A 27,324-nucleotide genomic window follows, 5' to 3' on the forward strand; every position below is an offset into this window, starting at 1 on the left:
ATAGGGCATCAATATGCAGCACTGATAATAAAGATTAGCTAGTCCTACTAGCTTCTTGGCTGGGGAAAAAAGTTAGTTATAATTTCCATCCTTGGTGGTTTTAACGACAAGACAATATTCTTTTGTAATATACCAGTTCAAACCTTGCTTCAAAGAAAATGTTTTATGAGTGTTTGAAACAAAGACATTAAGGAATGTTGGGGGGAAGACAGGAATCTCCTGAAAGTATAAGGAGCAATGAAAATATAATCCACCATTAAGGTAAGAGTGAAATTCTGTCATTCATATTGCACAAATGAAACAGGGCTCCTGCCAGAATCAAAGCACCAACAACCCAGAGTTCTGGAGTTTCAGCTCAGGAATTGAGAAAAAGGCAACTTGAATAAACTCAACAATTTTTTTGTACACATAGGTGTAGAAAACCAAAAGGAAACCATGAAACCCAATAGAAAGGTTGGAAGAATTTCATGTTAATCTTTATTTAATTTTAAATACCTAATCAATTTTAACTGAAGAAACCAAGAACTCAGGAAAAATGAAAGTTGGTAAAACTTAACCTTTGTTTGACAGGCTTTCATCTCATCTATTTTTCTTGTAGTCTTTTGACATTTTTGCGGTACATGATCAAAGACCAGCCCAAGTCTTTTACCCATGAAATTTAGAAGCAGTTACAAGAAGCAACTTAATTTATGGCTGTAAAGACCAAGTACATTTTTCACATGGCATAATTAAAACTAGGTTTGTGAGAGAAAGAGGGACTGGAGAGGTTGTCTAAATATTACACTGATAAATGACAAGTCCACCTTGAAACAATTCTTCTGCCATTTCTCTTTTTATTTAGCCATGCTCTCCATTTTTGCATTTAAAGAATACTCAGTTTCCAACATACCAGGTTTTCCAGCCATCCCCTGTGTTAGTGTGCCAAATGTTGCAGATGGAGTTAAAAATGATCCACTGTAATTTACTATTCTCTGCAGTCAAAAGGCAAACTTGTCTCCTGCCTGTACGGTAGCCCTCTAGAACATGCTCTGCACTTATTCTCTGGGCAGAGTTCCCACTGATAACCAAGGACAGCCCACTCGTGGAATGCATGTACAGAAATCTGCATGCTACAGATCAGAGAACAAAATACAATCCAAGCCCAGCTGGGCATTCCAGAGGGAGAAAAAGAAATAAGCGAACATAATATAAACAATTGGGGGAAATGCTATGACTCTGAAAGTTCAGGGTTTTCAAATCTCACAGGAATTGTATAAAATATTCTCTGATGTGCTATGTGGTAGATGAAGCAAGGCAGAGTAGCAACTAAGGGAATAGGGTCCACAAAAAAAGAAAAAGAAAAAGAAGTCAAGGAAATTAAAGAAATGTCCAATTCAGTTCCAGAAAGTCACTCTTGTGAAACTCATAGGGCATTAAGAAGAATGTTTTGTGTGCTTTTGGATTGGCTTAGCTACATGAAAGGAAGGAGGAACTAACTGCATAAACTCTATCAAGTGTTTGGCAGCCTGATGTGTATTTTCTTTCCCCCTTGTCCTTCCCACACTCAACCCTGCCTATAGCCACAGTTCTAAACCCCAGCCTTTTCTCAACGTCCTTTGAGCTCCTTTCTAGAGTGGAGAATGACTTTCATGCGAGTGTAACAACTTGGCAAAAACATCCAGGCTTCACCATAATTAGTCGTCTTCCCATAAACACTTTCGGTCATTGGTGAAATTTGTTCTGAGGTGTGGGCCTGAATCCCTGTCAAAGGAGTGTAATTGCTAACACCTACTGGATGGATGTATACCTAACGAACCAGACTCTCTAGCAGATCACTTATCAGTTCCAAACATTTCTCAGCTGACAAGTAAAGAAAGACGTTTCTAAGTGAATGATTCAGTTATACATGTCTCTCAACACATTTCATTTTGCATAGTCTATTTTGGTATGGTTGATGTGGCAGCTGATTGTCTTAAAACCACAAACATATGAAGTACCTTTGAAATAACATAGGTACTTTCTTCCTAGCAGGCTGCAGAAAGTACAATTATAAAACATGCCTAAGGGACAGATGCTTCTACGCATATACAAATGATTATTTTTCCACAAAATCACTTCTTTCATGTACTCCATCCAGCCTTGGGAACCAGTGCTTTAGGCTATAATAATCACTGGAGTCTGAGGGCCTTATTCTTCCTGACTTGCTTACCCACCACTAGAGTTCTTCCATAATACTTTAATTTAATTTATTTTTCTTGTTTATAATCCTTCCTGAGTTCTTCAAATCAAGTACACTTTTCTGAACATGGCCTCAGGAGTCTGTGTGAGATGACCTATGCCTATCACTCTCCATCACCAGCTAAGCTCTGCCATGCTGGCCTCATTCCAGGATCTCAAACTAGCCATGGTCTCTCCTGCCATTATGCCCTCACACAGACTGTTGCCACTGTCTAGACCAACCTCCCCAATCCCAACCTCCACCATCTTTGACTTTACAATTTCCTGATTTCTAAAATAAGTCATAAGGCTTCCCTGGTGGCACAGTGGTAAAAAATCCACCTGCCATTGCAGGGGACACAGGTTCGATCCCTGGTCCAGGAAGATCTCACACGCCGCAGAGCAACTAAGCCCATATGCCACAACTACTGAGCCTGCGCTCTAGAGCCCACGAGCCACAACTACTGAAACCCACACACAGCAACTACTGAAGCCCACACACCTAGAGCTTGTGCTCCACAACAAGAGAAGCCACCGCAATGAGAAGCCCACGCACCACAACAAAGAGTAGCCCCCACTCGCCGAAACTAGAGAAAGCCCATGTGCAGCAACGAAGACCCAATGTAGCCAAAAATAAATAAATAAAATAAATAAATTTATTTTTTTCAAAGTTTTTTTTGTCTTTTTACATACTTTACATTTCCATATGAATTTTATAAACAGCTAGTTAGTTTCTACAAAAAGCTGTTAGAATTTTTATTGAGATTGCCTGAAATCTATAGGCATCTTAACAATTTAGGGAGAACTGACATCTTAACAATATTGAGTCATGATCTAATATCTGAGATAAAGTAGGCAATATATATGTATATATGCATATATATAATTATAAATATTAGAAATGCATCATAAGTCATGTGCCTTTGATGAATTCTCCACAGGTAACTCTATTTCTACTCTCATAGCATTCATTATAGTTAACCTTCTTCCACAAGAAAGAAATCCCTGAGGACAGGATCTATGCAAGTTGTGTTCAGTGTTGTACCCTTAACACTTAACTCAGTGCCTGGCACATAATAAATAGGTCCTGTGTTAGTCTGCTTGGGCTGCTGTAACAAAATACCACAGGCTGGGTGACTTAAACAATAGAAATGTGTTTCTCATAGTTCTGAAGCCGAAAAGTCCAAGATCAAGGTGCTATCAGAGTTGCTTTCTGGTGAGGCCTCACTTCCTGGCTTGCAGATAACTTGCCTTCCTCCTGTCCTCACATGGCCTGTCCTCTGTGCATGCTTGCTGTGAGAAAGAAACCTCCCTGGTGTCTCTTCCTCTTCTTATAAGGACACCTGCCCTAAGGGGTTAATGGCTCCATTCTTACGACTTCATTTAACTTTACCTCCCTAAAGGCTCGATCTCCAAACACAGTTATACTGGGGGTGAAAGCTTCAACATACGAATTTTGCAAGGGACATAATTCAGTCTATAAAAAACCCTCAATACATATTTGTTGAGTGAAGGGTTAATGAATGAATGGTTTCTCATTCCAAGTTCTTTTCTTACTGAAGAGATTGTTGGCTCACGAAGGCATGAACCATGTCTTTCTTTTCCCCAGCACTCATCATGGTATCTGGCACATAGCACACATTCAGTATATATTTGCTGGATTGAGTTTACATTCAACCTTCAAGGTAAAGGTGACCTGTGAGAATAGAGGCACATGTGAGTGTGCCTACGTTTGTGTGTGTGTGTGTGTTTATTAAAAACAAAATGTAACTTAATGACTTTCTATAATCATACAGGAGGCTGGTTTTAAACTTCTAAGCAGAAAGCTCACAAGTAATCTCCAGCTCAAAAATCAATTAAAGAACGGAAGCAAATGAGCAACTTGCAAACTCAGCGCTGCTGAATCCCTTTCCTCCCTATGATGACAGCGCTTTCTCCGTGAAGTAATTTTCTTTTGATAAAAGGAGACCAGGTTCCCTGACCTCAGAAGGAGATGAATTAGTGATTTCTCTGCCTGAGAGTTGACAAACAGCCCTTACATCTTGCTCACCCGATTTCAGCCATGAAGCAAATAGACTCTGGAAAGAATCTTTTTTAAGAGATTGGGGAACCACAGAATTGCTGTAAAGTCAGACCTCTGGATAATTCTTCATTTTGTTTTTCTTCAAGAGGACATCAGCGCCCTGTTGTCCATACAAACCTCATACCCATGGCCTCAAACACATGAGTCTCTCAGCCAGCAACGCCAGGCTCGGCCGCAGAGTGAGCCCCTCACCTCCAGGGGCCCTCCCACCGTGGCCCTCCCACCATGGCCCTCCCACCATGGCCTGCTCCTCTGTCATCTGCAGCTGTCATCAACAGTCATGGTGCTTTGCAGGTCTATGAGAATTCTGCTCAAATTTACTGCCTCTGACTCAAGCCTAGTAGGTAGTGAGGCATCATGAGAAGGTATTTCCTTTTACCTAATCTGAATGCACTTATTTTTACATTCAGAAAGTGACAGATGAACCCATGTGACTCTATCGAATCAGCCGAACCCAAAAATTCCATTACGTTCTGTCCTCTCACCACCCCACCCCTTCCTTGAATAGGTTCTTTAAATTAAATACGTCTCATGGACGGCATTAAGCAAAACTCCTAGTGTGGGTGGTATCAGCCTCAGAATTTTTGGATTCTTTCTGGAGCCTATCTGTATGGTTTTGCCTTGCTTAGCTTGTTACTTATTTTTCTCCAGAAAATATGCATCAAAGAATCATAATTACATACATTTGTAAAGTATCTAACTGAATGAAAGGAATACATGAATAATAATATAAATTGTAATAGCAATAAAAATAACACTTATTAAAGCATTAAAAAATTATGTCATGTGACCATTTTTATACAGTAATTCCTAAGACAGAGTGTTTATGAAAGACATGTGGTATCTGAGATCCACATAATCTGTGTGACTCTTGTTGACAAGAATAGCAAGGGCCTAGTTTAGCTTTTGAAATCTATGCACATTTATAGAAGGAGCTTCATTCCACATACCCCACACCCCTGAAATATTAACCTTATCAGGAAACCAAAGACCTAGTATCAGAAGCCTATTATACTGTACTTCACCTCTCTGGCCTTACCTCCGATTTCCACTATAGCTGTGGTAGAGTTTTATGAGGATTTCTGTGTTAGTGTGTCACCTGAAGTGTGTGCTGGGTGCTTTTAGCTTTCTGCCCTGGGAATCTCCAATTCTAAGTATTTTCCAGTGTCACTTTGTAGAACACTGGTGTAGCCCAGGTGTCTGCTTGCCTTGCACCCATGTACCACCACGTAATATGGGACACTTAACATCCCCAATATTGGTAAGCCTCCATCAATGGGAAATGGAAACCAGTGAGGAAACGCATTCCTTATAAATTCTCAGGTGAACAATTTCAAGGGGTTTTCTATCTGCAGCTCAGAAGGATCTAGCAGGATCAAACTCTAGGTGCCCAAAGACATGACCAACTGCCTTTATATTGGCTTTTCCTCCTTCCCTGTTTCACTTCCCCCTGTGCCTCACTCCTGCTCCCAGGTCAGTATCTTTGTTTTTCCATTTATTAGGCATGTGGCCGTGGTCAAGTTACTTAACTTCCTTGCACTTCAGTTTCCTTATCTATAAGATGGGGATAATACTAGCCCTACAACATGGAGTTTAATGAATTAATACGTATAATGTGTTTATAAGTGCCAGCTATAATAATAAGTGCTCAAAAATATTATCTAAAAGTAAAGGACATTCAAGTGAAAGCAAAGGACTGTGAGAAACCACAGCATGTGGAAACCTGTAGGTAGCTCACCATGGGCAGAGCTTAAAATCTAAATGAGGGAGCAGATGTGGTTGGAAATGCAACCAGGGGCTCAATCAGGAACAGATCATAGGTGGTCTTGCAGACTATGCTAAGGAATTCACTCCCTCTCTTGAAGGCAATGCAAAAACATTGAAATTTTTTAAACAAAAAAGTGATGTGATCAGATTTCTGGTCTCAGAAGATCATTCTGGAAGGTGTGAGGTGAAATATATTATGATAAATAAAATAAAGCTAAATTATATCCCTACACACTGGGCACTTGAGTAAGGATGTAAAGTTCAGTCCATTCCTATCAGCTCTGTTTCTCCTGCAGTCAGTGGACTACCTCTAAAGGATAAGGCTGATGGAGGGTTGGTTTTTTTTTTTCACTCTATTGTCTATTTTTTCACTCTATTGTCTATTATCAAATGATGAAATGGTGGTCTTGGGGTGTGTATCGATTTCCTATTGGTGCTGTAAGAAATTGTCACAATGTTAGTGGCTTAAGAACAGACAGATTTATAGTTTGGGAGGTCAGAAGTCTGAAATAGGTTCCACTGGGCTAAAATCAAGATGGCAGGTTCCTTCTGGAGGCTCTGGGGGAGAATCCATTCCTCCTCTTTTCCAGCTTCTGTAGGCTGGAAAATCTTCAAATCTCTCTCTGAGTCTGACACCCACTCTTCTACCCCAACTCTGTCACTTATAAGGACCTTTGTAGTTTGTTTGGGCCCACCCAGATAACCCAGGATAATCTCCCACCTCAAGATCTTTAATGTACTATATACACAATGTCCCTTTTGCCATGTAAGGTAGCAATATTCCCTGGTTCCAGGAATGAGGATGTGGACACCTTGGGAGATGAGAGGGCATCATCTTCCTACCACTGGAGATGAATGGTAGACCCATGTTTTTAGTGTGTTCTTTCAAGTGCCTCTGTAGTGCATATTTGTCACAGGTCAAATCCACCCAAGCACACCCCCCTGTGCTTAAGGCTTGTGCAAAGGGGAGCAAGAGCGAGCCCCTGAGTCAGCTCAGTCTGTGAAGACAGAGGACTGGTCAGGGTGGGAAAGAAATGGTGAGGGAGACATAAACTTACATCATTATTCCTAAATCCCACTCCTCTAAGATTGTTGCTGTTTATACATTGCCCACAAAGCACCTGCAACATCCCTTTCCATTCTGCAGATGGAAAAAATATTTCTGAGAGAACTCAAAGAGCTTAAAGAGCTTGGGTATGTTACAAATGGGGCCACTGAGGTCACAGCTCTTCAAGGTTAAGCAGGAAAATTAATCCAGTGCATCAGTGGCCCCATTTGTAACATACCCAGAACACATCTGCTCCTATCAGGGCTTAGTTTTTAAGTGTTTGAATTTATCCAGACTCTGTAGTGATGAATTCAGAATACAGTCCCACATCAGGAAAAAATACTAGTTTCACTTTAATTAAAATGAGCTTATTGTAACCACCATAATTTTCCTCCTGCTATTTATGAGTCACTCAATAAAAACTTCCTTGACTCTCAGTAGTCTTCGCCTTGCTCCAGGCTTCTCACTCCCCCAGTTCATCATTTCATGACTGGGAAAGATCTTGAAACAGATCATTATAGTTGAAATATCTGGGGGGTTAAAAAAAAAACACTTTTGCATATCTGTATTGTTGCCAGAATGTATATAAAATATGTTTCCTGAGACATTAGATGCAAACAGATTGTCTCCTCACTTTATTTCCTTATGCTAACTTTTTTCTCCTGCTCTCATTTCTAGCACAGAACGTGAAGTTTTCCTGACTATTATAAGCTAAGAGAGCTCCTGAATCTCTGTGCCCCTTCTTGTGGCATCCACAAATCCATTTTCATACACTGGGCACGTCCCTGCATCCGCGGCCACTTCTTTGTTATCCGAGTAGAAGTTTTGTTGTGCAGCATAAGTCTCAGTGTGACTTCCCCACCCCACCCCCGCCCCCGAGGGGCAGTCAGAATTCAGAAGAATGACAACGGCCGTGGAAGGTGCCATTCTGGACATTTGGAGAAAAAGAATGTCAACGTTACATCAGTTAGGCACTTTTTTCCATCCTGCAGAGAATCAAGAGATAGAGCAAATCAGCCAGCTTCTGAGAGTGTGTTGTTCTTCTGACAAGGCCATTCAAAGGTTGACCTTTTTTTGCCTTTCACTTTGTTATAATGTTTGTCCAACTGGAAGTTGAGCTCTAAGAACTCATCTGAGTTGAATCAAATAAAATGGCTTTTGTGGTCTTCTCCTGGTTCTCTGTGGGGAGCTGGCACGGTTACCAGGTGATCAAATGTACCAGATGCCAGGGAAAGGATATGCTTAAGACTAAAAGGATTCTGTTGACAAAAGAGAAAAACATGTCAACCAATGTTTCTTTATAAAAAGAAGAGATAATTGATGGCTTCCCCACATCCCTTAGGGACCATAGAGAAACAGGACAAAAAAATGGCATGATAGGAGAAAAAAAGAAAGAATACTTGAGTTTGCTGGAGGTCAGGGTCTGAGCATTATTCTTCCTGTAACCCTGAGTGTCTAGAATGTTGCCAATGATCAGTAATTGTTAGTTTAATGGGATTGAACTGAATTGTACTGAATTATAGAAGTTGGAACGACAGGCAGTTCTACATGGCAATGACACTGTTAAGTTAGAATTTGTTTGAGGTTAGTCTTATGTATCTGGTTATTGATGTCGAACTCTAATGTTCAACTCCACCAGTGTTGAATACCATGAGTTCATTGATCTTGAGAACCACAGATCCCAGCCAAAGCAACCAGAAATCACCAGGTCCAAGAAAAGAGAATGACTAGCACAACCACCACCATAATATGCCTGATACCTCTCTTGCCTGCACCCCAATGCTTCGCTTCCCACCAGTCTTCATGGTACTTTCAAACAAATATGTTTTAAATGCTTCAAACTTTTAAAATTTCATAGAGATAGAGTAATACTTAAACACACATACACACCACCACCATCACCACCACCAACACCACCGCTGCCACCACTCTGTGCAAAGGTAGAAGAGCCAGAACTAAATGCTGTCTTCTTACAGGATCCAAGTTCTATGATGTGCCATTTTGACTGTATGACATTTCCCAGGCACAAGCTTTCCTTGGGTCAAATGAACTTGGGCAAATAAAATCAGATAGATCAACCACTTTTGATCTCCTCTATTTTTTTAGTCAGAATATCAAGTAATGGCAAATTCCTCAGGAAGATGACCAAAGATTTACTGAGTGCTAACTGTGTGGGAGTGCCATTCTTTGCACTATTGAGAAGTTATTAAAGAACCTGAGGAGAAATTCTCCTCCCTGCAGTACCCCTGGGTAGATAGAGCACTGGATTTTGAGTTAGAGCATCTGGGTTGTCCAATAGATAATTTTTAATTAATATAATTTCTTTGAAATTAATTCTTGCTCAACTAAACTTATGTATAAAATTTGTGGAAAAGATCAAATTACACAAGAAATAAAGTTTGTAAATTCATTGTAAACTGTGAAGTAAATGTGAATGTCTATGTTTATTATTGTTTAAACTCAAGTAGGGAGACAATCCAAATGCACCAGACTGAACATTTGAAGAGCAGGGATTGTGTCACATTCCCTGGTGTGTCTCCAGTGTGTAACACACTTTATTTCACATAGTAGCCACTTATAAGTATTTGATGAGAAAAATTGATGCATGAATGTTTTGATGAATGAATGGTATGAGGATAGTTACAAATGTATTGGCAAGTGAAGAATGATAGTACAAAAGGTGAATATGAAGGCAAGATCTTGAAGATGGTTCCTAAAGGGGCAGAAAAAGGAACAAGAAGTGGAAAAGAAGAAGGTGATGGCAGGAGGAAAGAAGAAAGGGAAGTGCAGGTGGGAAAAGGGAACAAAAAGAGTTTGGAAGGAATAAAATGTCGCTGGAGAAGGGAGATGGACAGGCTTACCTGGAGCAAAGGGGCAGATTCCAGAGTAATGAAAGATGAAGTTTTCAAAACTGTGGAAATAGGAGAAGAATAGTGGGGATAGTTGATAGAGATCTGTAAATGCCCGAGTGAAGTGTCCTCCATCATTTGTTGGGCTGGATGTCCAGGGAGATCAACAGTGAATAATAAAATATTCTGTGGATCTCATGATCTAAGAGAGACAACTGCTCAAGTGACTTACCAGCCAGGAGGAGGTGGATACAAATTTTATGGGTAGGGGCGGCAATTGATGCTGAGTTAGTGACTCTGGGTGGGCTTTCATAAAGGAAGTGGCTCCTCAGCAAGAGTCTGAAGCATAATGTCACAGGGAGCAGTCGACAGAAGTGTGGATAATGTGGAGTCAGGGAAGGCATGGTGAGTTTGGCTGAAAAAAATAAGGCTTTTGAGGAAGACAATTGTACAACTTAACTTCTACTTCATTCACCAAATTCCTACAAATTTGGTCCACACTGAACTCTTTCTCTAGGTGCTCACATCACACTATAGTACAGTCAGTCGGTGCTGTCTGCTTTCTGTGCCTGCTGGTTTCCATTTGTTTTAGTCTTATCTGCTGCAAGCAGACAGTGATTTTTTTAAGAGCCCTTACCTTGCACCTCCAAAGGCATGTCTGCCATAAAACCTGTGCTTGTTAAGCAAACAGAAAGCACCCACACCCATAACTCCCCAGCATCCCATACAGTGAGCCTCTCACTCCCATCTGTTTGCAGCAATGTCCCTGGATCTCTGCTCTCATTCTGAACCTGCTGTCACTTGGCTCCATCCCTGTCTGGTGCTACCCCTTAACTCTGTCTCACCTCTCCATCTTTTTTCTTCCTCCTTGGATTTCACACTTACATGTGGACCCACTAGCTCCTGACTTTTGGCTTCTGCCCCAGGACTTTGGTTTAGATCCTTCCACATAACTACCCTGGTTTATGGCTGTCCTGGGTGGTTATCCACTCCCACCTGTGGATGGGAGGACAAGCCTCACATGGCCCATCCCCTAGCCCTGACTTACCAACCATCTAATCCCAGAGAAAGAATAAATCAATCAGTACCGCATATAGCACAAGGCCATGGAATAGCATCTTAATAAATAGTTTAAATAATAAATGAATTAATTTTTTAAAGTTAGATATTTCTTTTCTTCTGGAAGCTAAGTTTCCATAGACTGGGGATCTAATGCATAACTACCAGCAGTCTTGAGCATAGACATCACATGCCCCCATACTGAGACCCATCTCCAAATTCAAAGAACAATTCCTTTGACCTCTGCGGAGGTGCTTACTTTGAGGGGCCCACGCACCAAAGGCAGACTATAGATGTGTGATGCAACTTAAGCATAGGGAATGGTAAGAACTCTGTGTAACTGCCCTGTAAGTTAGACAAGTACTTACAATGAAAGGTCTGTAAGTCCAGAAAGCCCCGGGGTATTCGAAAAGACAGTCCAGCTTACTGTCTGGGAAGAAAATGACAGCTCTCCTCACTAGGATTAAGCTTCAGATATTCAAGAGGTAAAATAAAAACTTTTGAATAACGCATTGGACCCACTGCAGAAAACTTGGTGTCTCTTGAGCATTACCCTTGCGAAATCAGATGCCTAATGTATTGACAGTGCACAGAGATATTGGGCATCATTTCAGGAAAGAATAATGTCTTTCTCACTCCAAGAACCACCAAAGAGGCTGAACCTACACCCTCTCATGGATGGATGACAGGATGGGCAATCCACTCACCTTCCCCAAACAAGAGTATTTCCTAAATATTTTTCAAACAGGTCCCTTTCTTTCTAGGTCTACCACCTCTACTGGAGTCTCAGCCATCCTCACACTTCATTTAGAGAACTGCAGCCACTTTCCAAACTGTTTTCCCTGCCCTTGAACTCACTCTCCTCAAATGTGTTCTCCTCACACCCCACAAAGTGAACTGAAACGTAAATCTATTTCCTCCTCTGCTAAAAATCTTTCCACAGTTCCCTGTTGTCTGTAGAATAAAAACCAAGCTCCCTAGCATGACATAGAAAGTTTGTTATGAGCTGGATTCTGCTCACCTCCAGAGCCATGTCTCTGAACCCATCGCCACCCCAATTTCTGCCTTCTCCTTTTCACTCTAGTGATATTGAATTATTTGTAATTCCAACTACACCATCATATTTGAAACCACTGTTTTTCCTGCCTGCTACACTTTTCCATTCTTTCCTTACTTGGAGACCATTTTTTTCTTCAAGATATAGTGTAGATATCAGATCCTCCAGAAAAAGCTCACTGACCTTCAGCAGGCTTGGTTAGATACCTTGTCTCTCTGTGCCTCCCTGGAGCCCTCACTCTCTGAGCACCCCCCTGATTTCATGCTTGTTTTCACCACTTCATGGGTAATTTCTATGCCATATTCTGCTTTTAATCCCTGAATAGAACCTCATGAGTGTAAGCAGCCCTGAATAAGGTACTCTAAAAGGATCTTGCAATGGATCCTTTTAGAGGATCCATTGGAAATCCATTATTGGAAATCCATCATTTCCAAGATATTAGGCATGATTGTAGCCCCTGAATAAACATTTCTTGACTAAATAAATGTGAGTACATGTACCAAACATTTTCAGGCAATGAATACAAAGACACAAAGCATAAACAAATGTTGGGGATTAGGCAAAATGGTGTTAATGGCTAATACAAACAGGAATATGAGGACAACTTGGATTCTACAATAAAACAAACCAAGAGAAAAGCTGTCACAATACTTTGAAAGTGAGGAACTGATGCTTTCAAGAACTAAAGAAGGACAATTTAAAACTTTTTGGAAAAATAGTATAATCTTTGGGTTTCTGAGAGATGTCTTTAACATCTTCTATAAACCTCCAGAATATTGATTTGTATTATTGACTGGTAAAGGGCACACTGACCCGGGGGAATGATTTAATGACAGTCTCCAAGAAGTTACAAAAGTATCACTTGTCCATGAAAATGGGAGTTTGAAAGAGGAAAAAGAAGCTGTAGTTATAAATTATGTAGTCTTTTGGTGCTTTTGATATGTCTCACAAAAGGCTAAAGTAAAGTAAGAAAAGAACACAGAAGCTTTTTGATTAAATAACAAAGCTGGATTAATATTTAAGGGACAGTGTATTTATGAGTGTGAATACCTAAAAGAGAGAGAAATGACTAGAAGAAAAAATTGGTCAGCATTAACAATGATTTAGTTCCATTTGTTCTGTAAAGTCAGTGGCAAGAAATGTGCAATAAGGTAAATTAGACCAGCCTCTTCCTTCCCTTATTTAAGCCACTCTTGACTTGTAAATTGTCACTTATGAGATCTGCATTAATTATTCCAATAGACCCACTTACTTAGAATCATCCCTCTATGAGAGGGAATAGCACCATAATACATTGAAAGGGGAATGAATAGATATGTAATTTACAGTTTAGAAGGGGCTTTATCATCAGAAGAAACCAGTTTTGTGAAACAGATAGACAAGGCAGATACAAGAGAGTGCCGAGAATGTTCAGGACTTGGGTGAGGCTGAACATGAGAGGAGCTGGGCAGGTGGCACTCACTCTATGACTGTCTACACTTCAGCACTCCTGACAGTGCCAGCAAAGCACAGGCAAAAGTGCAGGCTAATGGAAGCAAAAACCCATTTTCCAGTATACATCTTCCCTTCAAATTATACTTGGTCTGATAGAAGAAAACTTCCAGACACCAACCAGTTTGTCAGCTCAGAAGCATTCATGAAAGGTCAAAGACTGCTCCATGATGACAGAGAGGACTTTAGTCCCTGGTAAAATTGCCAATGAAAAGAGCTAAGGCAATGCAAGGAGTCCTATTTAGTAAGAGAGTCCATTATTTCTACTCTTGTTCAAAGTTGCTGCAAAGAATTTATAAACTTGTACTTATCACTGCTTTTAATTCAGAAGATTCCTTTTCTAACTCAATAACTTGGGAAAAGATTTACATATCCTGCGGTCATTGTGGAGCTTTAAATCCTGGTTAGTTCTGCCCAAGAGTGAATACAAAAGGAAACAGGGAAGAGAGCCTGAGGCATGGGGCCCACCAGTGGAGCTCTAGAACTTAGAGCAAGTTTGTAGATCATCACTAAGGTCATTTAACAGCATGCATCTTTACTTACAACCTCTGCTATTTCATCAGCAAAATCAGTGCTAATTACTGTCCCATTATTCCTCCGCACACTGAAATTCTGTCAGTGTGTAAGAAGCTGCCCAAAAAAGAAAGTAAACAAAATGAATTAAGATGTTCTTTACACTTTCTGGGTATGAACAAACTCAGTATATCACCAGCATGGAATCAAATAATTGCCTGGGAATACAATCTGGGTGTCATTTATATGAGTTTCAGACAAATTCATCATCAAAAGCATCCCTGAAGTGGAAAATCTGGTAGCAGTTTCCAAAATTTGCTGTGATGATGTTCAACTTGATCAGCCAAGATAAATTCCTTGGGTACACATACCAGGCTTCACTGGGAACTGCAGGAAAACAAAGTGGTTCCAAGATTGAGTGACTTCATAGAAGAAATGTATTAGGCAAATCCCAAAGCCAAGAAACATGACTGAAAAGGTGAACCCATGCCTTCATTTCATGAACATGTATGTATCAGGCATCTATGGGGTATCATGTACAAAGTGTTCCGAGACCATAGACAAAGAGAGAATAACTATTGGAGAGGGAGTCCAGGAAAACTTCACAGGGGGAGATAATCTTAAGAATGAGCCTTGAAGGATGAATGGATATTTGATAGGCAGACAAGCAAGGCAAGACATTCCAGGTAATCAACATCATACAAATGCAAAGAAACAAGGAAAAGCAAGATAAATTTTGGAAACACAAAAAGTTTAATATAGCTGGACAGAGACAACAGTGTAGAAAGAAACATATGATGTGATCAGATAGTAATTGTAGGAAATTGGGCAATTCATATCCCTGAACCATACTTTTCAAGAACAATGGTAACATGATACTTACTTTACAGGGTTGCTATGAGGATTAAAAGAAGAAAAAAAACCCAGGAAACTACAGTATATGAAAGTGGACAGTGCAGAGTAGGCCTTCAATTAGGTTATTTTGTTATTATTAGTACAAATAACTGACATAATTTCAAAGCAAAATGAAACTTTACTATTGTCAATAATATAGCTACAGTATAATCTTGTCTTTCATTATTAATCACGTAAAGGATGCTGTGTTGCCTGACTCAGATCTTCCCTTCAGAATTGAGGCATTCATTACCCTGGCTGCTAGGTGTGTTGTCTGTCGATGGTTAACTTCTGCATCCCAATCCAAGAATTACTCTGTGCCAAAGGGAGAGAGTCCAAGTTTACACTCTTTTTCCAAGAGCAGCCTGTATCCGACGACTGGCTGATGGGAAGGTCCAAAGTTCCCACCATCATGCCTCAATTTGGAATAACTCTGTAGGACCACCCTCCAAATACAGGGCTCCCCAGGGGATGGGCTAAGGCTTTGTTACAACTGTATCTCAGCTCAACGTCTCCCTCTACCCATTCCTACTCCCCGCACTTTCCATTTGGTGCTGTGCCTGAGAGTGCTCCTCAATAAACCTCTTGGATACAAATTTCCACCTCAGTGTCTGTTTCCAAGGAACACAACCTAAGAGTCATACACTGTTAATTCACTGCAACACTAAGAACCTCAATGGAGTTCAGATCTATGAGACTGATTCATTCATAATAACACCTTAAAACTTATTGACTAGGGCCTAAGGCACAACTGACTTGCCCTGGGCTGAATTCCACCCTTGAGTAGAGTTGTCAGTGGCCTCCCTGTACTCTTAGTAGTATTTCTTCTAAAGAGCTGACATAGAGTGCAAAGACTCCAAGCCCTAAAGACCCAAACAAGAAATAACATTTGACCATTCCATGCCCTCGAAATCTACTATATGCCATAAAACAAAGGCAGAAGAAAACAAATTTCATAACACAAAAAACTATGTATTCTCTACCCCTTCAGCACTGTGAGGAAAGTTTGCTAGTCCTCAATCATTTCTGGGTTAACATAAATGCACACCCCAAGATGGCTAACACAGCAGTAAACCTAAATCAAAGCACTAATGTCAATTGCACGGAGTGTTCTTTTATGGGGATTGGGAGGCACAATAGGAACATTTGGTCCTCTAGACAAAATGTATTAGAAACAAGAAATGAAAAAGCCTAGAGAAGCATCTATTCCCTTCCAGGTGAGAGGCAAGAGAAGTCTTGAGCAAGATAGCTGCCAGGAATCCAGGCTGGCATCTTCAGAGCCCTTATTCTCAGTCTTTCAGATGGTCAAGTCTTCTCTTTGCTCAGAAGGGCTGAAGGCTCTTCTGAAGGCACCTTGCTTTGCCCCAGCCGACCTGCTAAACAAAACCCAGAAATCCTGCTTGAATCTCACACACCCAAAGCAGATTTGTATTGACAAAATAGCCAAAGCTGTACTTGGCAATGTTTCTTGATTCTGTAAACAGATAGAGACAAATTCACAGGAATGAGAATAACTCTCTCACACACTTTACCGTACTTTACACTTTGTTGAGAAGTCAGCCGAGAGCTTCACACTTCATTGAATATCCATTAAAACAATTACCAGGTCATTAGCATGGACTTTTAAGCACTAGCTTTCAAACTCCCACTAACTAAAGAAAACTCTGATAGACTGTCAGCTTCCCAGCAAGCACAGTCCTAGGGAGCTTTAGTAGACATCCAAAGCAGACAAAGCCACATTAAAAAGAAAACTGTAGTCTCTGAAAAAGAAGTGTATCATGCACAAATCACTTACGTAAAAACAGTATATGTTACACAATACAGCCTCATGCATCACTATCTCATCAATTGTATTGAGCTGATTGTAATAAGTGGTTGGTAAATGTTGGATGATTCAGGAATAAGGTTTCCAAGTCAATCACAAATGTCCTTTGAGTGCCTTCCAAGGCTTTAAGTATGATTTGTGTGTCAGTGACTCCCACATTTATCTCTAGCCCAGACCTCTCCCTTGAACTCTAGACTTGTATTTTCTACTGCCCATTTGGTATCTGACTTGGATGTCTAATAAACTCTTAAATATAACATGTCCAAGACTGAACTCTTGATCCTTCCCCCAAAGCCAATCTACCCACAGGCATCTCCATCACAGTTAAAGGCAATTCCATTCCTCTAATAGCTTAAGCTAAAGTTTTGACTCTTTTAAATTTTTTTCATTTTTTTTTATTGAGGTGTAAGCGACATATGATAAACTGCACAAATTTAAAGTGCACAATTTGATAAGTTTTGACATATATATATATATATATATATATATATACACACACACACACACACACACACACACACATATGAAACCATTATCACAATCAAGATAGTGAACATAGCCATCATCTAGAAATATTTCCTTTAGTCCTTTTTTAATCCCTCCTTCCTCACCCTCACCACTTTCTCCCGCACCTCTTGCTAGGTAACCAGCCATCTGCTTTCCGTCATTATAGTGCTTTCTGTCACTGAAGATTGCATTTTATTTTATGTATTGTATATAAATACCATCATAGAATACATACTCTTTCTTCTCTGGCTTCTTTAAATCAGCACAATTAATTTAAAATTCTTCCATGTCTTTACATGTATCACTAATTCATAATATTTTTGCTGAATAATATTTGATAGTATGAATATACATAAATTTGTCCCTTCACTATTAATGGGCATTTGGGTTGTTTCCTGTTTTTGGCTAGAAAAAATAAAGCCCCTATAAATTTCTACAGGCTATTAGGTAGGTGTATGTATAAATTCCTAAGAGACTGCCAAACTGTTTTCCGAAGTGATTATGCCTTTTTACATTCCCACCAGGAATATATGAGAGTTTCAGTAGCTCCACATTCTCCACAACACTTGGTATAATTTTTTTTAAATTTTTATGTATTTATTTATTTTTGGCTGCATTAGGTCTTTGTTGCTGCACGCAGGCTTTCTCTAGTTGCGGCGAGCAGCGGCTACTCTTCCTTGCGGCGTGCTGGCTTCTCATTGCGGTGGTTTCTCTTGTTGCAGAGCATGGGCTTTAGGTATGCGGGCTTCAGTAGTGTGGCACGCGGGCTTCAGTAGTTGTGGCTCGCGGGCTCTAGAGCACAGGCTCAGTAGTTGTGGCTCACGGGCTTAGTTGCTCCGCGGCATGTGGGATCTTCCCGGACCAGGACTCGAACCCGTGTCCCCCGCATTGGCAGGTGGATTCTTAACCACTGTGCCATCAGGGAAGTCCAGTATAATCATTTTTTAATTTTGGTCATTCTAATGAGTGTGTAGTCGTGTCTCATTGTGGATTTAACTTACATTTCCCTGATGAACAATAATGTTGAACATCTTTTCATATGCTTATTTGCCATTCACATGTCTTTTGTTAGTGGAGTGTCTATTCAAATATTTTGCCCATTGTTTAATTCAGTTGTTTGATTTTTTTGTTATTGAATTTTGGGATTTCTTTACATATTCTGGATATAAGCCTTTCATCAGATATATGACTTGCAAACATTTTCTTCCAGTATGTGGCTTGCCTTTCCATTTTCTTAATAATGTCTTTCAAAGAGCAGAAGTTTTTAGTATTAATGAAGTCCATTTTATCAATTTGTTCTTTTATGAATCATGCCTTTGGTGTTTTATCTAGGAACTCTGCCTAATCTAAGGTTACAGAGATTTTTCTCCTGTTTTACATTTAGGTTTACATGTAGGTTTACATTTAGGTTTTACATTTATGTCCATGACCCATTACCCATTTTGATTTAATATCTGTATATAGTACAAGGTTTTCAAGATATGGATCAAAGTTTGTTTTTTGTTTTGCTTTTCTCGTGTGGCAGATCTGTGGCAACAGATCCAATTGTTCCCACAGCATTTGTTGAACAAATATTCCCCAAAATTAAATTGAATTAATTCTGTATCTGTGTCAAAAATCAGTTGTACATATATGTGCAAGTCTATCTGGACTCTCCAGACTCTCCAGATCTGTTTCTTTATGTGTATGCTAATACCATACTGTCTTGATTGTTGCAGCTTCATAATAAATTTTGAGATCAGTTAGTGTTAGTTTTCCAACTTTGTTCTTGTTTTGGCTGTTCTAGATCCTTTGTATTTCCATATGAATTTAAAAAATCAGCTTGTTAATTTTTATAAAACAGGCTTACTGAAATTTTTATTTGAATTGCATTTAATTTATAGATCAAATCTTTGACAACTAACATCTGAGCAATATTGAGTCTTCCAACATATAGCTCCATTTAATTAGGTCTTTAAAATTCTCTCAGCACTGGTTTACAGTTTTCAGTGTACAGGTTTTGTATATTTTTGTCTGATTTATCCCTAAAGATTTCATGTTTTTGATGCTATTATAAAGGTACTTTAAAAATTAATTTCTGATTGCTTGTTGCTACTGTATAGAAACAAAATTAATTTTGTTTATTGAGCTCATGAAACCTTGCTATATTTGGTTTTCAATTCAAATAAGTTTTTTGTAGATTTCATACAATATTCTACATAGGTGATTATGCTGTCTTCTAAGTCAGTTTTCCTTCATCTTTCAATATGGCTGTCTTTTGTTTTTCATCCTTTCTTTAAATCATGGGCTAGAACCTCTGGCACAATATTAAATGGAAGTAGTGATTGCAACCATCCTTGACTTATTCTTGATTTTAAAAGAAAATGTTCAGTCTTTCACCATTTAGTATGATGTAACCTATAAGCTTTTGGTAAATTACCCTTAATCCGGTTATGGAATCATTTTCATTCTTAGTTTGTTTAGAGTTTTAACCAGGAATTCATGTTAGATTTTTGTCAAATGCTTTTCTACACCTTGTTATATGATTGTACAACTTTTCCCTTTTAGTTTGTTGATAAAATGAATTGCATTCATCCATTTTCTATTGATTTTCTATTGCTAAATCACTGTTGCATGTCTCAGATAAATCATACTTAGTCATGATGTCCTTTACATGCTTTTGGACTCAATTTGCTAAAATCTTGTTCAGAACTTTAGCATCTATGTTCATGAGGGATATTGGTCTGTAGTTTTCCTTTTTGTAATGTCTTTGTCTGGTTTAGTATCAGGATACTGCTGGCTTCATAGAATGAATTGAGAAGTAATCTCTTCCATTTTCTGAAAGAGTTTGAGTAGAATTGCTATTATGTCTTCCTTAAAAAATTTGTAAAATTTACTAGAAGCCATATCTCTTTGGACTTTCTTTAAAAAACACCTTTGGTTTCAGTGAATGTTTTTCTGTTTTATATTTCTTTAGTTTCTGCTCTGATAATTTTCTTTTTTCTGCTTAATTTGGGTTTAATTTTTTTTTCTTTTACTAGTTCTTAAGGTAGGAGTTGAGATAATTGATTTGAGATCATTCTTATTTTCTCGTGGAGTTATTTAGTGCTATCAGTTTCTCTCTCCAACTAATCTTTTAATTGCATCCCACAGATTCTGAAATGTTGGATTTTCATTTTTATTTAGTTCAAATATTTTCTAATTTCTCTTTTGATTTCTTCTCTTTTTGACCATGAGGAGTTCTGTTTGTTGGTGTAAAGTTTTAGTTATGCAAGAAGAATAAATTCTAGAGATATGCTATACAACTTGTGCCTATAGTTAACAATACCATAGTGTAAACTTAGCAATTTAATAGGGTAGATCTTGTGCTAGTGTTCTTACCACGATACAATTAATTAATTGAAAAGAAATATGTGTATGAGTTCTAAAAATAAGAAACATTTAAAATTAAACATGGGGCCTCCCTGGTGGCGCAAGTGGTTGAGAGTCCGCCTGCCGATGCAGGGGATACGGGTTCGTGCCCCGGTCTGGGAGGATCCCATATGCCGCGGAGCGGCTGGGCCCGTGAGCCATGGCCGCTGAGCCTGCGCGTCCGGAGCCTGCGCGTCCGGAGCCTGTGCTCCGCAACGGGGGAGGCCACAACAGTGAGAGGCCCGCATACCGCAAAAAAAAAATAATAATAATAAAATAAAATAAAATTAAATTAAATTAAACATGGAAATTATAATTACAACACAGAAAATTATGCATAGAAATACTACTGAAAGAAAAAAGGTCAAAATATTCTGATATCAGTATTAACATGTTAAGAATATTTGTATTATATCAGTGATGAAATGATGGGTGACATTCCTTCTGCTTTTTCTCTTTTTTAAATTTTCTTGAAATTTATGAACTGCTTATAGAATAAAAATCATATGGCATGTTATATGATATATTTGAAAAAAATTATAATTTAGCTCTTGCTAAATTTACTATAATTAAAATAGTGATTTTCTTTAGAAAATATCAATTATCTTTTTTTAAAACATCTTTATTGGAGTATAATTGCTTTACAATGGTGTGCTAGTTTCTTCTTCATAACAAAGTGAATCAGTTATACATATACATATATCCCCATATCTCCTCCCTCTTGCATCTCCCTCCCACCCTCCTTATCCCACCCCTCTAGGTGGTCACAAAGCACTGAGCTGATCTCCCTGTGCTATGCAGCTGCTTTCCACTACCCATCTATTTTACATTTGGTAGTGTATATATGTCAATGCTACTCTCTCACTTCGTCCCAGATTATCCTTCCCCTTCCCCATCCTCAAGTCCATTCTCTATGTCTGCATCTTTATTCCTATTCTACCCTTAGGTTCATCAGAACCTTTTTTTTTTTTTTTTTTTTTTTAGATTCTGTATATATGTGTTAGCATACAGTATTTGTTTTTCTCTTTCTGATTTACTTCACTCTGTATGACAGACGCTAGGTCCGTCCACCTCACTTCAAATAACTCAATTTCATTTCTTTTTATAGCTGAGTAATATTCCAATGTATATATGTGTCACATCTTCTTTATCCATTCATCTGACGATAGACACTTAGGTTGCTTCCATGTCCTGGCTATTGTAAATAGAGCTGCAATGAACATTGTGGTACATGACTCTTTTTGAATTATGGTTATCTCAGGGTATATGCCCAATAATGAGATTGCTGGGTTGTATGGTAGTTTTATTTTTAGTTTTTTAAAGAACCTCCACACTGTTCTCCATAGTGGCTGTATCAATTTACATTCCCACCTACAGTGCAAGAGGGTTTCCTTTTCTCCACACCCTCTCCAGCATTTATTGTTTGTAGATTTTTTGATGTTGGCCATTCTGACTGGTGTGAGGTGACATCTCATTGTAGTTTTGATATGCATTTCTGTAATTATTAGTGATGTTGAGCATTCTTTCATGTATTTTTTTGGCAATCTGTATATCTTCTTTGGAGAAATGTCTATTTAGGTCTTCTGTATATTTTTGAATTGGGTTTTTTGTTTTTTTGATATTGAGCTGCATGAGCTGCTTGTACATTTTGGAGATTAATCCTTTGTCAGTTGCTTCACTTGCAAATAAATCCTCCCATTCTGAGGGCTGTCTTTTCATCTTGTTTATGGTTTCTTTTGCTGTGCAAAAGCTTTTAAGTTTCATTAGGTCCCATTTGTTTATTTTTGTTTTTATTTCCATTTCTCTAGGAGGTGGGTCAAAAAGGATCATGCTGTGGTTTATGTCATATTGTGTTCTGCCTATGTTTTCCTCTAAGAGTTTTATAGTGTCCAGTCTTACATTTAGGTCTTTAATCCATTTTGAGTTTATTTTTGTGTATGGTGTTAAGGAGTGTTCTAATTTCATTCTTTTACATGTAGCTGTCCAGTTTTCCCAGCACCACTTATTGAAGAGGCTGTCTTTTCTCCATTCTATATTCTTGCCTCCTTTGTCAAAGATAAGGTGACCATAGATGCATGGGTTTATCTCTGGGTTTTCTATCCTGTTCCATTCATCTATATTTCTGTTTTTGTGCCAGTACCATACTGTCTTGAGTACTGTAGCTTTAGTATAGTCTGAAGTCCAGGAGCCTGATTCCTCCAGCTCCGATTTAGAAAATATCAATTATCTTTTAAAGAAATTTAGATAATGAAAAAAATATTATATATTTACCCATGTAGTTACCATTTCAGATACACTTTATTTTTTGTGTCAATCTGTATTTCCAACTAGTGTCATTCTTCCTTCTGCTTGAAGAAGTTCCTTAACATTTCTTTGAGGACTAATTATTCCCTATGTCTTAGGCAAGACTCTTGGGTTTTACCCAATGCCCCAACAATTATGAAGTTTTCCAGATTGGCTACTCTTAGCCTTTTGTGAATATTGGGTCCTGCTGCCTCTACTCCCTTTGGAAGCTTCTTCTCACAGCCTCAGGTAATTTTTTTTCACCTGCATGTTCTGATCGTTACTCTCATGAGTAATCAAAGGGCACCCTCTGCAGTTCTCCAGGACTCTCTCTCTGTGAAGTTCTCTTCTCTGCATTACTCCTTCCTCAAAGCTCTAACCACCTTGATCTCCCCAGAATCTCAGCTCCATCTCAAATGAATAAGTTTTCTGGGATCCTCCTGGGTTCTCCCTCCCTGCATCACAGCCTGGGAAGTAAGGTATGCATTCTGGCAATAATGGAGCTCACTTCATTTATTTCATTTCTGTCAGGGATCACTGTCCTTCATTGCCTGATATATCCAGTATCTTAAAAACTATTGTTTCAAATACTTTACATTTTTCCTTAATTATTTCACACGTGAATGTAAATCTGGTCTGTTATTCTATCTTGTTTGGAAGTGGAAATTCACAAATTAAAGTATTAGCATAATATTTTTCTTTCACTCCTACATCCAATCTATCAGAATTGTCTATTGAGTTTACCATTAAAATGTATCTAGAATATAACCATTGTTCACCATCTCTATGGCTATCAAATCATGACTGATCCAAACCACCATGATCTCTCATAAAGATTATTTCAATAGTCTTGTAACTGACCCTCCTTCCTCCACCTTCGATCTGTTTTTCTGCCATTTTAATATAGCAGGTAGAGTGATCCTGTTAAAATGCAAGCCAGATCATGTCACTACAGTGCTCAAATACTACAGTGCCTTCCAATATTTAACAAAGCTAAACTGTTTAAAATAACCCACAAGGTTCTAAGTGATATACCCCAATTAGAATTCTGCTCCTACTATTCTCTCCTTAATTCTCTCCATTCCATTCACCTTGACTCTGCTATTCCTAGAGTGTGTCAAGTGTATATGTACCACTGGCCTTTGTATTCGCTGTTCCCACTGCCCAGATGTCTTTCCTGTATAGACGTATAAAGGAATTTAGTGTAGCAAACTCTGTACTAAGTACTCAAGATATAATACATATATTTATCCATCCATTCACTTATTAAACACATATTATTTACTACAGTTGTGAATTAAATGCACTTGGTAACTTCCTTCATAAAGTCTATAGACCTAATAGCAAGAGAGACAGTTGACCATTTATTCATCAGTTAATTCAACAAATATTTGTTGAGCATCTAATATATGCCAAGCATTTGCACTGGATTATGGGAGAGCAATAATGAAGAAAACATTTTAAAAATCTGCCCTTATTGAGCTTCCATTCCAGTGTAGGAAGAGAGGGAATAAATAAATAAACAAGTACATATATATCATATGGAGATAAATGCTTTTGGAGGAAAAAATAAAGCATGGTAGGAGAATGGATAGTGCCAGAGGGAGGATCAGGGTAGGTCTGGCTCTTTTTCACAGGGTCATTGGGAAACAATTCCCTGGTACAGCGGTATTTAGCAGTGATCTGAAGAAAGCACAGGAGGAAGCCCTGTGGCTAGGTAAGCAAAGTGTGTTGGGGCAGAGGGAATAGCAAGTGCTAATGCCGCAAGGCGGAGTAGCTTTGAGTGTTTAAAGAAGAGCAAAAGGCCAGTATGACCAATTCCTCCTGTGAAAGATGGGAAATAATTCACCAGTGAGGTGATTTTCGAGTGGAGTCCATCAGAAGGTTGAGAAATGAGGTATTATGGAGGGAAGGAGCCATCTGTCAAATGCTCAGAACTGTGCCAGAGACTGCAATTCAGTATGAATGGAGCTTAAATTGTGAGAACTCCAGCTAGAGATAAGTTTGGCAAGTTTAACACCATCAAGATCATTATAAAAAGTTTGTATTATATATTCTTGGATATAGGAAGATAATAGCAAGTTTTAGTCAGGACACTATGATGCACATATCTGAATGGACAAATATTACAAAACAATGACATGAGATTACAGAATGTGCGCCAGGTGGTTGAGATCTAAGTACTACTCAGATCTCTGAATAGTCCTAGGGAGTTACTGGGACCCATAGAAGAGAGACAAGAGAGTATGTGGACAGCCCTACAGGGAATCATGGAAAAGGAAGATATTTAAGCAGTATTTTTAGGAAGTTTTTTGTTTTGTTTTGTTTTTTGTTTTGTTTTGTTATAATATAAAATGTAATATTCTTCAGTGTTTCTAACTGATCTTCAGTAAAATAGCCAGATTATTTTTTAATGCATCTGGAGTTGGATTTGTGGTTTGTCCTGTGATGTCAGAGTTTGCTGAGATAGGCAATGAGGCGAGAACAAGAGGCTTAAAAATCCAGTTACAGGGCTTCCCTGGTGGCTCAGTGGTTGAGAGTCCGCCTGCCGATGCAGGGGACATGGGTTCGTGATCCGGTCCAGGAAGATCCCACATGCCGCGGAGCGGCTGGGCCCGTGAGCCATGGCCGCTGAGCCTGCGCGTCCGGAGCCTGTGCTCCGCAACAGGAGAGGCCACGGCAGTGAGAGGCACGCGTACCGCCAAAAAAAAAAAAAAAATCCAGTTACATTCAGGAACAAGTAGTCAATAGTAGTGCTAGAACCCCAGGCATTGGTTGATCTCAGTATGTGTTGGGTAGGTGGGCACTTGTTATTGGAAAATTGTTCTGTTGTGCTATTATTACATGCCTCATATACTCTGGATTTTTGTACCCCTTTTTAGACTGGACCAGGGGAACTCTTCACAGGGTTCCAAAGAATAAGAATATAGTGTCCTACTCACTCATTCAAAAAGAATTTTTTTTTCAGTGCCTACTCTGAGCCTCCCAGTGTTTTCCATGACCCCTCCTAGAGCTTATCTTCTCAAGGGGAGAGGCAGAAAGTAAACAAAAGAAGTATGTAAACAAACGATAACTTATTGTCAATCTCACGAAAAACTTCAGTCAGGCAAAAGAGATACAGGCAGTTAGGGGAGGAATGCAATTTTAAATAGAGTAGCAACAAAAGACCTCAATAAGAGAGTGACTTTTGAGTAAAAAGCTGAAAGAGGTGAGAGAGAAAGCCTTACAAAGGAAAAGACTTTTGATGGACAGCAAGGAGACCAAAGTGACTGGGTAGAAACTGGTAGGAGATGGAAGAGAGAACAGGGTAAGTGTAGGAACTGGCTCACATAAGACCTTTGAAACCGTGGTAAGATTTGGCTTTTACTCTGAGTGGTATGGAAAGCCCTTGGATGTTTTTGAGCAAAAGCCTAACCTTATGTTTTGATAAAACAGATCTGGGTTAGAAAGAGCCTGACAGGAATCAGAGTTAGAATCAGGGAGCCCAGACAGGAAGTGATAGTAAGAGGTTCCAGTGGCTCAGACCAGAACGATAGCAGTGGGGTGGTGAGAAGTGGTCTAATTCTGGATTTACTCTGCAGGTTGAGCTAACAATATTTGCTGATGAATTTGATGCTGGTGATTTGCATGTTCAATGCAGAGTTTCACCTTGAGAGACATTAAAATCCACCTTGCATATGAACTGCATGGCTGTGCTTAACAGGAAGAGCTATGAGCAAATTCTAACTTAGAAACACACCTTTCCGGAAAAAAAATGAAAAATTTAAATCACTCTTTTAAACATGTGGTTATATATTCTTTTCTAACAGCTAAAGAGATAGGGAGCCTGAGCTTTAACAACAATCCTTACAGGCTTCCTTAAAAAGGATTCAAATTTAATCTCAATAATAATGTATCACTTCACCTAAAGCATAATATGGTCATTGAAATGCTGAAGAAAATGTTTTTAGTTTGGAGGTGGGGGTGATTAAGGAAAAAAGATATCAAGATGTGGCTTACCCACTACACACTCCTTCCTTCATTCTTTTTAACGACACCAGGCAAAGCTCCGATTTTAAAGAATCCTTGCTTCTTCTGGAGAAAGTGTCCCTTGGTTCCTCATACCAGCCTTGACATACAATCAAGTCCATGTGTGGGAGTTCCACATTCCACACAGCAGCCCTGTCTGGGTCCCAGAGATGAAGGAGCAGTGCAACCCTTTCACTGGTGGTTCAGTTCACTCTGAATTTCTCTCAACTGCTCCATTTGTAGGTAGTTTGGAAACCAAATATGCCTCAGCTAGGAGTGGGGAGTGAGATTCCTGCCCTTTTCCTTCCTGAACACTCACCTTATCTTTGTCTCCCTTTTGAGAAAATCAATATC

This window comes from Mesoplodon densirostris, chromosome 2 (genome assembly GCF_025265405.1).
Source record: "Mesoplodon densirostris isolate mMesDen1 chromosome 2, mMesDen1 primary haplotype, whole genome shotgun sequence".
Classification (NCBI taxonomy): Eukaryota; Metazoa; Chordata; class Mammalia; order Artiodactyla; family Ziphiidae; genus Mesoplodon; species Mesoplodon densirostris.